This window comes from Schistocerca nitens, chromosome 5 (assembly GCF_023898315.1).
Source record: "Schistocerca nitens isolate TAMUIC-IGC-003100 chromosome 5, iqSchNite1.1, whole genome shotgun sequence".
Taxonomy (NCBI): Eukaryota; Metazoa; Arthropoda; class Insecta; order Orthoptera; family Acrididae; genus Schistocerca; species Schistocerca nitens.
In genome coordinates, this window is record NC_064618.1 from 379,828,934 (window position 1) to 379,842,432 (window position 13,499).

At 43.6% G+C, this 13,499-nt stretch overlaps 1 pseudogene; it reads left to right on the forward strand.

Annotated features, from left to right (window-relative positions):
* The first annotated feature begins 12,316 nt into the window (after positions 1-12,316).
* Positions 12,317-12,433, forward strand: LOC126260994 (5S ribosomal RNA; annotated as a pseudogene).
* Positions 12,434-13,499: the final 1,066 nt, after the last annotated feature.

The window sequence follows — 13,499 nt, forward strand, 5'->3', positions numbered from 1 at the left end:
TTCTCAAGGGCAGACTCCCTACTACACTGATGTCAACCACAGTGTTGGCTCTAACATGTTTACTCGTTTGAGTACATAAGTCCCCAAATAATATTAAATCCAAAAAAACCACCAAACCTAAATACTTCATTCTCTTACCCTTCAGGATGAGGTGATTTTATTTTACATTAGCACGTATTCTGATTCACACAAAACCAAACTTATATCTCACAGTCAATATTTCAGCAACATAAATGAACATATATAACATATTGGCCAAGATTAATCTCAGAGATCAAAAAGTTTCTTTGTCTACACAGACAGCGGCTGCTACTCTTCTCATGTTCATTTAAAATTGTGAACAGTTTATATACTCGAAATTACATTCGTTTGCAGATGCAGCTGGGAATTAGTCGACCTTTAGCCACAGAGTAAAATTTGTCACGGTTTGTTCTTTAACGAATTCTGTCAATGATATTCAGCAATAATGTACTGTCCATAGCAAATGCAAATGGCTCTAAGCACTATGAGACTTAACATCTGAGGTCATCAGTTCCCTAGACTTAGACCTACTTAAACCTAACTAACCTAAGGACATCACACACATCCATGCCCGAGGCAAGATTCGAACCTGTGACCGTAGCAGCAGCGCGGTTCCGGACTGAGGGCGCCTAGAACCGCTCGGTCACAGCGGCCAGCTTGTCCATAGCAATCTTTTCAAATGCTTACTATATTCCGCTTAGAATGTTACTGTTTTTGTACTATAGACTGTTCCGTCTATCGGTGATGACAATTTTTCTCCTTTTTTCAAGATTTTGTGAAAGCTTCTTTGCATCTATCCAGAGTATGCGAACGCTTCATAGGTAGCGAGTTTCCAATTTCGGATTGGGCTTTATATCTTTTTCTGCCATGCAGGCGATGTCTTATTCCTAGATTAATAGGACCATCAGATAATAAGATAAAAGCAAGCAAGCCCAGAGTTTATTTCCAACAATTTTTTATTACAGCGGCGCTGTCCTGAATGGTCTATCTCAGGCAAGCTCAAGCCGCCTGGAACTTTTTACGAATGCCTGTGTTCGCTGTATCTGTGAGGTTCGAATCTTTTATCGTATTTCACCACCATGTGCACAGCTATCCAGGCTGCGTGAAGACAAGCGCAGAGATTTCCGTACTCTCTGTCTCCTCCACTGTCTTATCAACGTGCACCGTTCATCATATCCCTCCTCTACTTTAATGTTCCACATGACACAAACATCAGTTCTCATCAGAGCAAAATTATTTCTATACATCTCCTTCGTTAAGCTACTTTCTCGAAGTCCTTCTCAGTAGCAGGAACCCAACTCTAGATTAACCTCCTGCATTATATTAGAGAACTCAATAACCTTTGCAGCTTGAGAAGACAGTGAATGACACATGTACTACTGCATCAATAATGATTACCGTACTCCCTGTACGCACCCGTTACCGTGTATATCTTTCTTTCCAACAAAATCTTTCTCATTTCCCATTATCCTTAGGTGGTGCAGTCTCCTTTAACTTCCTCTCCACAGAATTCGCTATGTCGGAAAATTATTATTTTGTACAACTGTAAATTCTGTTTATGTCTGCCGTACAAGTGCTGTTGTTATCATCATCATCATCATCATCATCATTATTGTTACAACTATTATCACTGCTACTGGTATCGCACGCATTAGCACAACTACTTCGCTTATTAACTTTATTAGTTCATAATTAGTATTATTTACTCGCTTTACCACTATACCCACTGAAATTAGTTTAATATTATTTGTCATATTAAAATTGCTTCGTGCGATTTTCATAGACTACACCAAGGCGTTCGACACAATCAATACATCCATTCTAAAGAAAAAACTGGAACTGCCTTAGGTCCAAGACATTATCTGTTGCCAATCATAAGAGATCTCACTAACAAACGGGTGGAAATACATGATGATATAGATAAGTTCAGCCTGATGCAGGAAACAGTTGGAGTGTTGCAAGGTGACCCACTGAGCCCCTTACTCTTCATCTTAGCTAAGGCAGACATCACTGAGACCATAAACCTGACAAATCCACTCATGTATGCAGATGACATGGCATTAACCTTAGCTTCTGAGGATGATCTGCGGAAAACCTACAACCAGTTAGTGCATTGGGCACGAAAAAACGACCTATCCTTGAATGAAGAGAGGACAATCTCCATGACCTTCAGGAGGGGATGAAGACCCGGCACTTTCTACGTTGAAGGGACACCGCTAAAGTCAATCTCCAGTTTTACGTACCTAGGAGTTACCTTTCAGTCACAGGGTACAGTATTCACACGCCACATAAACTACAGAGCCAGCGCCGCAACGAGGGGCATAAATGATATCATGTCGATAGGCAAACTCTCTCTGGAAATAGCCCTACCATGTTTGAACTCAAAGTTGAACCTGCTGCTATTTATGGATTTGAAAACGTATGGGTTCAACTAAAGAAGACAGATCTCGATAACATAGAGAAGCTGAAGGCTACTTACTTAAAAAGGGTGCTATGTCTCTCGAAATACACACTCTCGCAGCTTGTTAATGAATTGGCCCGGCAACCCTTATTTATAGAAGAGCTGCAACTGAAGCACTTACTACCAGTGACGACAGCCCACCAGGACTTATTGACGGAACTACACGAGAATAAATGCAAGATATGGAAGGATTTCTATGTTACAGACGCCATGACAAACCGTGAATGGACGCAGGTAGGATACAAACACCGCGACGTATTGACAAGACTCTCCGTGCATGGATTTCACCACAAACTGGGCAACACCCAGAGTTTTCACGAGCCCAACACGAGCTGTATATGTGCGAGGTGCGGCAACCTATGTGGGACATACGACGTGTTAATCTGAAGGAAGACAACAGAATCGCTGGTGAAATTCTGTAGTCACTAATAATAATAATAGTGAATAGCGAATAATTCCTGTACTTCACACACTAAATGGCCAGGTTGGCTGCAATAAATCTGTTATTATTGTATTAAAATTGTGTTTCTTAGGTAACTATGATGTAAAAAGGTACTATACGTGTGTCACCCAGGTCCTGTGTAGGAGATGGCCTAATAGCCCCGATCAGATCCGGTTAAATAAATGAATGATCCGTCTAAGAATATATGATCCACATTTTACGGAAATAGTGGAAAATGCAGAACCAGAGGCCTGCTCGGGAATTGGCACCAAGACCCTCCTGAATGCGTCATCTTGCTCAGAAGCAATAGGAGAGTCCCTAAGGAGGACCGCCATACATGCTGGCGACACTTCAAAGCCTTAATACCTCTTCGCAAATACCGCAATTATAGCGATAACAACGAGAATGAGCAGTTATCAATCAAATAAATTCAATTTTACAATCAGTCATTCGTAACTAGAAATGATTTTTTCGAAGTGAGGACATTAAGGCAATACTAAGTGAAGTATGAAATGTGGAAACTGGCATCATCTATCATACGTGAGGAAATGATACAGTTTAGTCCACAACACTTAAAAATGTACTCATTTACGTATACGTTACTGCCTCGTTATCAATCAAGAATAAAAATTGTTCTGAAATACGAAGGTTTTTCATAATCTAATTGCATTCGTAAAGAATCGCGTGTCCCTGTCCATAGTATTTATTCTGGAGGAGCCACTGTGCATTGTCCTGATCTTTCCCCAGGACAGTTTTACGCACTGCGACAGTATTACGGCTTAGGAGAGCAGCTGGCACGAGTGTGGACTGTAGCCCTAATGGGGGAGTGAAGTAACCGGATAAGGTGAGCTCCTACGCGGCCATGCAATTAGGCAGCCTCCCGGCTTCCGTTTCCAGCCTTATTGGCTTTCAGAGCACCTTGCGTATTTTTCCAGCTAACACTCTGAAAACGTTACCTCTCTACTACCACTGCATGTAATCTGACTGAGGATCAACTTGTGTTCATTGCTTTACCCAGAATACAGCGATTTTAAATGAACCTGTAGATTGCTTAAGAAAATCTCAAGAATTGCGAAGTACTTTGTGCTTCCTAGTACAACGATAAAATCAAATAAAACTTTGAAACCAGTGGGACTGGTAGGGTAGTGAGGAAATAGGACTCATAATGACCGGGGAAATGAGGGTGCTTCAATCCCATTTCAGTCATCTTGATTCAGGTGGAGTGTGCAGAAAATAGCTTAGCGCGTACCTCCTCTGATGGTATGGAACGGGAGGGACTGTTGTAGAGGTTACAGCTAGCGAGTCTCTAAATTATCGTGTTAGCCAGTTACGCCACTATGACTAATAATTTGAGAAGTCAGTAATCTATCGCTATAGCACCAAAAAATAAATAACTGAGAAGGCCACTTGTAAAGGACGGAACACACGGGCAGTGCTGCTGCCCCTTCCTAGAAAAGTGTAGGGCTTGTTCAGTGCTGAATATTGAATATAACATTCATTGGGGAAACGGCATCTACCTCTAAAGCAAGTTTTCCTTAAAAAATTATGATTATGGTTGAATAATTCATTAAAAACAATAAATATTTATTTCGAAATAATATAAAGTAAGAGACTAGATTACAATAGTTTCAACGGGTACGCTTAAAGTAGCCCCCACCTCCCCGATGGTCTTGTGAGGGTTCAACCACTAGCTTCCACAATAAGTAAAATCAGTTATAAATCTGCCCCTTAGGTTGATAGTACTGAGTCAATAATGACATGCCTGTGATCACCCTTGTTTTTCGTCGTCTCAAGACATTTTATTACAAGTTTCGAGTGGTCCGTGTGAATATAGGAGGGAAAGAGCTATAATTGAAACAGACGAACGGTGTGGAGATTATACGTAGAATGCAGCTGAATATGAACACAGCTGCGTCAACGAACGAAAGAATGGCGTATCTCTCGGCTGCAAAGAGCGTTAAGGTAGACTATTCCCTTCAGAAACTACATCAACAGCGAGACAGCTGCGTGAATGATGAGTGATGACCATTTTACACTAATTGGTGATACTGCAAACGCGTTCAAAATAAGCAACAGTTAAGCATGTGAAACGGTCTACGAATCTCTAGAGTATCGCAAAGTTAGTTCTCTTTGTGTACCAAGTCAGCTAACATAAAAAGGCAAACAAAATGTTGACAAACGTTTAAAGCAAATTCGTCTCTGTCCATATTCTGTACTCATTACTGAACCATGAATTTCCTTTCAAAATCTTTTCTTAAAGAATTCACTATATTTACTAGCGATTTATCAAGAACATTAACACATTCAATCACACTATGTGAGCGTTGAAGTAGTTGCCAATGGGTAACTGATGAAAACAAATTTCTTTTAACAAATGGAAATTTTATTCCTAAAAACCCTTTCCTTGTTTTCAAGAAACAGATTTAAAAACTTATAATCAGAAATCACCCTCTAAATATCAAGTAACAATTTATTCAGAGGCAGAAATAATTTCTTTTATTTGTTGACAGTATGAGCTTTCGGGCTGAGAAGCTTGCCGCTCCCTTTTAACACAGCCGTAGTCACGACCGCTCACAACAACCTCTGAAAGACTAGACTGGTGCAAATCTGCAATGCACCAGATTACTTTAAAATAAAAATTTTAACAACTCACACAAACACATAAACTATGCACGCCGTAGGAGGGATGGAAATGGTACAAAACACTCACATTAAAAAAATTACTTGCCACCGAAAGTGCAACTTGTTTTTAAAAGAAAACTCTTACGGTGGAAGGGTGGCAACTTTATATATTAAAATGATCATGAAATTAAGAACCCATGAAATGTAGTCTTACATAAAATGTACAAACATGCTCTACATTACACATATACCGCCTCTCAAGATGATAGGCAAGATAAAAACATATTTCAGGAATTGGGCCTTTACACCTTAAGCAATAAATTCGTTAACACCGAATCCGACAAATATGACAGGGGCAGCTACTAACGTATGACAGACCGACGTACGCATAGACAAACACTAACTGCCTAACAAATGCGGACGGGGGACAGAAGAGCAAGCTGGGGACGAGAGCCTGACCAAGAAAACAAGTAGAATCGAACAAGTAAATGAAACAACATATCACGAATCACTTAACTTCTAATAAACTGCGATGTCTGGGGAAGACCTGGCGCAGCACCCCCAAAACGCCTTCCCGAACCGTCCGCTGTCAGCCACTTCAACGGACCCATGATGGCGCGCCGATCTTCCGTCTCACGGCGTCGCAGTTCTCCCCGGCCAGACCGATGTCGTGGGTTGGCTCCTGTTGCTCTCGTGTCGGCCGCGAAGCCACTACCCTTCGCTATACGGCGCGGCCGACTGGACTGCTGTGACGACCTCACATGCAGCGACGCTGAAGACAGCCAAGTCATCTTGTGTCTCAGTGCGCGGCCGACCAACAGATCGATCCAACCGCCAATGACCATTGTCTCAACAAACTCGAGCAGACTGGCGGCCTAACACATACTAGCACTCCGGACGACAGCCAGACACTGACTGCCCCACACTGACCCGGCTGGCCAACTGACCAGACTCGCTGCCTAGCGAGTTTTTTTTTTAATTATTGATTTTCAGTTCCCCCCGAAGGGGGCGGGCTGGCCGCAGCTTAGTACGCTGCTCTACAGCGTACAGACTTTTATTTTAAAAAACGGAAGAAGAAAAGAAACAAGAAAAACAGGCGATAAAATGGTGACGTCAAGTGTAAAATGGCGGAAAAATGCGGAAAGTTAAAACAGAAAGCAAAAGGGGTTGGCAACGTTAATAAAAGACACAGGAATCAGACAGGTAACATAGCACACAGATAATTAAGAAAAACACGGCTACAGTCTGGTTTCTGGTCGCAAGAGATAGAAGGCACACTCAGCGACAGTATGATGGCCATTCACAACACTCCCCAAAAAACACAACACGGAACACCCACTGTAAGACAGTCACTGTAGAACACTCAATGTAGAACACTGCACGAAAGTGGCGGCACAAAGATGACACTCCCGAGCCAAAGGCAGATGGGGGGGGGGGGACCTGGAGGAGGGGGAAGAACAAGGAGGGAGGAAGGAAAAAAACGAAAAAGCGGGGTGGAACCAAGGAGGAAGAGGACTAATAAAGGGGGAGAAGGGCAGACGCGAGAGGGAATGAGAGGAGGCAGAGGAGGGAAATGTAAAAGGACTCGGGGGAGAGAAGGGGGCAAAGAGAGGGGAGGTGGGGAAGAAAGAGGATGGAAGGGGGGGAGAGTGAGCCCGGGAAAAGGACAGAGGAAAGGAGGGGGAGCCGCGTAGCGAGCTCATAGCGCCCATTAAATGCACATGAACAGGTTACCTTTCCCCTATCTCACCAGAGGGAGACACCAAAGCTGCGACTGCCACAGCGGCGCCACCGCCAGAAATGGAGGGCGACTGATCACACAATGCGCTGCGGCGCGCTCTTCAAAACTGCAAATTTCACCGCGGCTCAGTTACACTGTTCATTCCAGTCACTACATCATTTTATTCTTGCTACACTCATGAAGGATAACAATGTCATTAGAGAATCTTATATTATTTTGTGGGTCAGGAGCATTAGTGGAATCGGTCACTCATAGGCCAGGAGGAGGAGCCACTTCCTCATCGGTACGTAATTGTAGAGGTGGTGGTAGCTGGAAGCTCTTGGAGAGCCATTATTGAAACATATCTGTTCACAGTCGTTCTTTATTCAATTTAGTACAGAGTCGGGATTACAGAAGGGAGGTGGTTGTTGCCCCTCGATTACGTCAGTGGCTGCTGGTGCGCCATGTGGCGTGGCAGCAGCTGCGGGCATGGGAGTCAGCTCAGCACACCTTCGCAACCACAAACAGTGGCGTCAGCGGGGATGTCACCGAAGTGTAGCAGACGTAGATCCTCACGACTAATTCGTGATAGCCGTGTACCACACTGGGATATATGGCGTTTAAACTGTAACATCCGGCACAGTCGAAGTCGAAGGCGTTTGGGTGCAGTGGAAAGTGATGAGCGACGACAGAGGACCTCGGCATCCCGTGTTAAACAATAGAAAAACAAGGCCGTCTCTGACTGGAACATGCGTCCCACCAAGGAGCTGGCCATTAGCAGGAGGTAATTGTGCGAAGGCACCAAGTGTAACACGCCCAGCGTTACAACTGGTGGGGGACCCTTAAAACTGTTTTCGCGTTGACCGTGTGCCCTGCCCACGCCCAGTACCTGATACTCCCGCGGTGGTGGTATTTTTTCTGCTCCACACTGCTGCTGGCTTGCCTGAAATTAATTATATAAATATGCAAGCAAGTTTAGAGGAGCCACTCAACACTAAACACTACACTATCCTACGTCTGGTATGAATAATTATATTCAGAGACGATAAGAAACTCGCAGGTTGCACTGTTTACACTGTAATTCATAGGTGTTGATACCAAGAACATTCTAGCTGATTTGATGAGAGGTCATAATTATCATTCCCTAATTACTGTACAGCATTCCTGCCGATGTTAATGTCTGTCACTATTGTACTTCACGCCGTCACACGTATTTCACAGTCTTACTCTGTCCGAACCTTCGACGATAGATAAACAGACAATAATAATAATTATTTGTCCACAGTTATCACTTGGACGAGGGTGCACGTTACGGACTCAACACGGGTGATTGTTGATGATACTGAAACGCGATGACCGAACGCATGTTCTCACGCTCGCTACAACACACTGGCGCTTGATTGCTCTCCTTAGTCGTAAACTATTTTACTGATTCACGTTAGTTCGTTCTGGGAGACCGAACACGACGCGGATGATTGATGCTCTACGGTACGGCACGCAACGGGCGGATACTCAAATACGTTATCGGCGGCACTGCTTATTTCTAATTACTTCCCTAGGCACGTTTCACTGAATCCACTCTCATATCTCGTTATTTCACAATAATAGCACTTGCAGGCACACATGAACTTCCATAATAATGCCTTTCCAATGCAGAACTACCCACAACACAACATAGCAGCTCCACGTCCAGTGCTCGACTCTGCAAAAATGCGGCCGCTCGCAAAGATACTCTACAACCACGCTAGCGATATGACAATACGCTTATACAATTTATCTCAACATTATCTCCAGCTCAGGTGGTGGCTTGCTGCTGCTAAAGACGAAATCCTTAGTAGGTGACTAGATACTTCATCTGGCACTGCAATGGCCTTCACCCCGAACTCCACAGCTGGTGGAGATGCCGGTGCTCGAAATTATGTACACTCCTCCATATAGTCATGAACAGAGAAGGTCGGCGAGCACCCAACAACATATGAGAGTGATCTCAGGGTGTAATTACGAGCCGGCCGCGGTGGCCGTGCGGTTCTAGGCGCTGCAGTCCGGAAGCGCGGGACTGCTACGGTCGCAGGTTCGAATCCTGCCACGGGCGTGGATGTGTGTGATGTCCTTAGGTTAGTTAGGTTTAAGTAGTTCTAAGTTCTAGGGGACTGATGACCTAAGATGTTAAGTCCCATAGTGCTCAGAGCCATTTTTGTAATTACGAGAGTCCGATGGCCATTACTTCTCCAGCATTGGCACGACCACCTTGGAACAGACAGCAGGCAGTAGAGGTTGGGTATCGCTATCGGGTGGCAGCGTCTTCCTTCGTCTGCTTTTCTTGTACAAGTACCGTTAACTCTTTAAGGAACCTAGCTGAGCTTCACGTTCAGAGATGCTGGCTAGCTTCTTCCACTTCACCAGCATACTGGATTAGCACTCCTTTGTTCTTGTGAAAAAAGCTTGAGTATGATGCCCGCTTTCCGCTGTATGACGTTGTTCCACTGACCATCACAAGAGCAGTTCTCGGAGGTCGATGGAGTCACGATGCAGCTCTCCACGTTCCTTGAATAAATCTGGTCTATGAAATGGGCACTGTCTACATTCCTCAACAAGAATAACTTATCATATGGCTCACATATTCCCATGAATACAACTTTCACGCCTCCTTACTCTGTCTCTTAACATTTGCTATAGTAAGTCCAGTCCATCGGCAACTTTTGAACTTGTAGCGCGACAAGTCGGTCAGTTTTCCGTTTGAGGTAAACATACATTACACGAAGCAAGGTCGAAATGACCGTGGTATCTGAAACCGTGACACTCGTCGTCATAATCTCAATGTGCTGTTCAGCGTGGTTCTGGTGGAATATTTTCTTAGCCGTAGTATGAATTTTCTGTCCAGATATCAGTTTATCCATAGAGTTTTAGTCTATTATTTAAGTGGGTTCGGTTCTGAATAGGCAACACATCATTTAACCCAATAAATGAGCGCTGTGTGTGATTCATCATAGTAGTCAGGGTGATAGAAGCTGAATAACAGAGTGTAGTCCCTGCTATATCACAGGTTGTACCTTTAATTACTATCCCAGTACCTTGAGAGTCCACCCTCATAATAGCCTTGGTTCAAACTGCTACATAATAATTAACAATCTGTGTCTCTGGAGCAAATCTGTAGTTAAGTCCGCCGGCCGGAGTCGCTGTGCGGTCCAAGGCGCTACAGTCTGGAGCCGAGCGACCACTCCGGTCGCACGTTCGATTCCTGCCTCGGGCGTGGATGTGTGTGATGAACTTTGGTTAGTTAGGTTTAATTAGTTCTAAGTTCTAGGCGACTGATGACCTCAGAAGTTAAGTCGCATAGTCCTCAGAGCCATTTTGTAGTTAAGTCCAATCCATTCGAATCCTTTGGAAGTAGGGGTGTGGTGTCTAAAAGGTTCTGTGACATCCTGCCACATCTGTTTTACTTAAGAGTAACTGTACTTCATATGCTTGCATGTTGGTCTGGACCATCTAGGATGGGCATAACTTGTTCCTTCCTTTCCCCTTTCTCAAGGACAGATGTACATGACTCATCAAAACACAGGGCACCCCTTGCAATAGCATTCTACTATGAATGTGAAATAGACCACGCTGCACTGACAAATTATAATAACACCAACAAACTAGGGAAATAATATAGTCATAACATGTGCAAAGACAAAGCTGTCCCGTGTACCCAATAAGACTCGATACTCAATGGTGCGACCCGACTGCACATTGAGCTTCACAGTGTGCAAGATTCTTTGTCCTTTTTCCCCTTCTTATCTACCGTCTCCATTGTAGGTAACTTGAGGAAATGTGTCTAGCGAAAACGTAAAAGGTTTAATACATCCAGTGTGCACAATGGAACTTCAAATCAGTAAATGCAGCTTCAAATTGATAGGCTATGGCATCTCTCTAACTTGGCATGGCCCCAGTACCACTTAAGAAATTTCTTCATTTTGCCGTTAGGTGTATAGGAACTCCGTGACATAACCAGTAGGCCAACCCTACACTCAGGTAACTCAACAATACATTGTCCCATTATTTCCCGCAATTTGTGGACGTTAGAATTTGCTTTTGAAGACCCTTTGACGTTTTTGCAAAATTTCATGTTCATTCCTTATTTTTAGCAATTTTTTGGTTTAGTAACTTCGAAAGGTAGTGGTATCTTTCTACTATAAATCCCCTTGGATGCAAATAGTCCACTATAGTGCAGTTTTGAGTTGTAAGTAGTTACAAGGTTGGACAGATACACATTCCAGTCAGTGTAGTGTCTATTCACATAACAACGTTGAACTGACAATATGGTGAATTCTCTCTGCTCTGTCGTTTTCCTGAGGGTGGGAGGGACTAGTTCTTAGCATCTAGATTCACAACAGATATTATAATTGCTTAATTAATTCAGATATGAAGTTGATGCCCCATCCATAATTACTGCATCAGCTATGCCCAACTTAGGTAACTGATTCTTCACCATTGCTTCTGCTACTACACACAACTGTTCATTCAGGACGACAACCATCACAATGTAACATGAAAAGTGCTCTATGATAGTTAACACGTATTGATTGCCCAAAATGTCCACCTGCAAAATTTCAAAATGCTTACATGCCCCTTGTAATTCATCAATGACTCAAATAACGAACTGTGGTTGTGTTAATAACTCTCAGGCTGCATCAGCAGCCACTGCTCGGTGTCACTCCTCAAGGCTTTGGCTAAGAACTTTTATGACCCAGATTTTCCAGTTCAACCTCTCTGCATCCCCACCCTTTGTTGTATCGTAATTCGAGTCAATTTTATTTTAATTTCCTTAATTTCTATGATACTGTGGCTCATTACTGTCCACATCCTGACTCAAAACACAAGGCACTGAAATGGTGCTCTTGTCATAAGACAAGATATACTCTTTTTCAATCCCTGAAATAGTGTTTGACAGTCAGCCGTCCACTGAAATTCCTAATACTTCTTCAACACATTCATTAAAGGTTTAGCAGCAATGGCAAATCCTTCGACTAATTTTGTGTAACAATTATGTAGCCCTCTACATGATCGTGGCAACGGCCTTGCCGCAGTGGGTACACCGGTTCCCGTGAGATCACCGAAGTTAAGCGCTGTTGGGCGTGGCCGGCACTTAGATGGGTGACCATCCAGCCGCCATGCGCTGTTGCCATTTTTCGGGGTGCACTCAGCCTCGTGATGCCAATTGAGGAGCTACTCGACCGAATAGTAGCAACTTCGGTCAAGAATACCATCATAACGGCTGGGAGAGCGGTGTGCTGACCCCACGCCCCTCCTATCCGCATCCTACTCTGAGGATGACACGGCGGTCGGACGGTCCCGGTAGGCCACTCGTGGCCTGACTGACGGAGTGCTACATGATTGTAATAATTTCTCAGTTTGTGACCACAAAAAAAAGAGACTGCACATACCATTCTTGGGCCAGTCTTCACACCATCATGGCTAATTGCATGGTGTAAATAGCTCACTTCTGCCCGTAAAAAGTAACATTTTGCAGTAATTAATTAAGGACACTAAAAGAAATCGTTTAAACACTTCTTGTAGCTTCTTCATGTGCTCCTTCAGATTTGTAGAGAAAGCGATAATATAATGTTAGTAGACCATACACTGGCGTCTCTTTAATCCCCTCAGCACTTCATCTAACAATCACTGAAAAGAGGTCAGAGCACTCTAAAGTCTAAAAGGCATCCGCAAGTATTGGTAATGCTCCCACGAGACTGTAAATGCTGCCTTCAGTCGGTCCTCTGGCACTATTTCTAAATGATGATAACTACTTTGCAGATCTGTTGTTGAAGAATATTGGCATTGAACTTGACTTTCCAGTTTTTCGTTATATTTGGTACTGGATATGCGTACGTCACAGTTTTGGCATTTAAGTATTGGTAGGGGCACAACAATCTGTATTTCCTTGTCGTTTTCGATGATTTTTTGGGCATAATGACAATGGTTGCTTTTTAGTGCCTATGACTTTCAGTAATTCCATCATGCATTAGCTGATCGGTTGGAGCTGAGGACACTTAAACCTCCTAATAGACAGATGGGTCATCCCCCAATGGGATCCTATCTTGCACGATGTGTCAGTAGTAGTCATCCACTAGTGCTTAACAAATCTGGAAACTGGCAAACTGTATCAACAGTGTCAGTATGGTGACCCTATCACTGCCTTTCACATGCTGCTCTCTTTCTCGTAATGGCAAAGCTCCATACAGGACATAAAG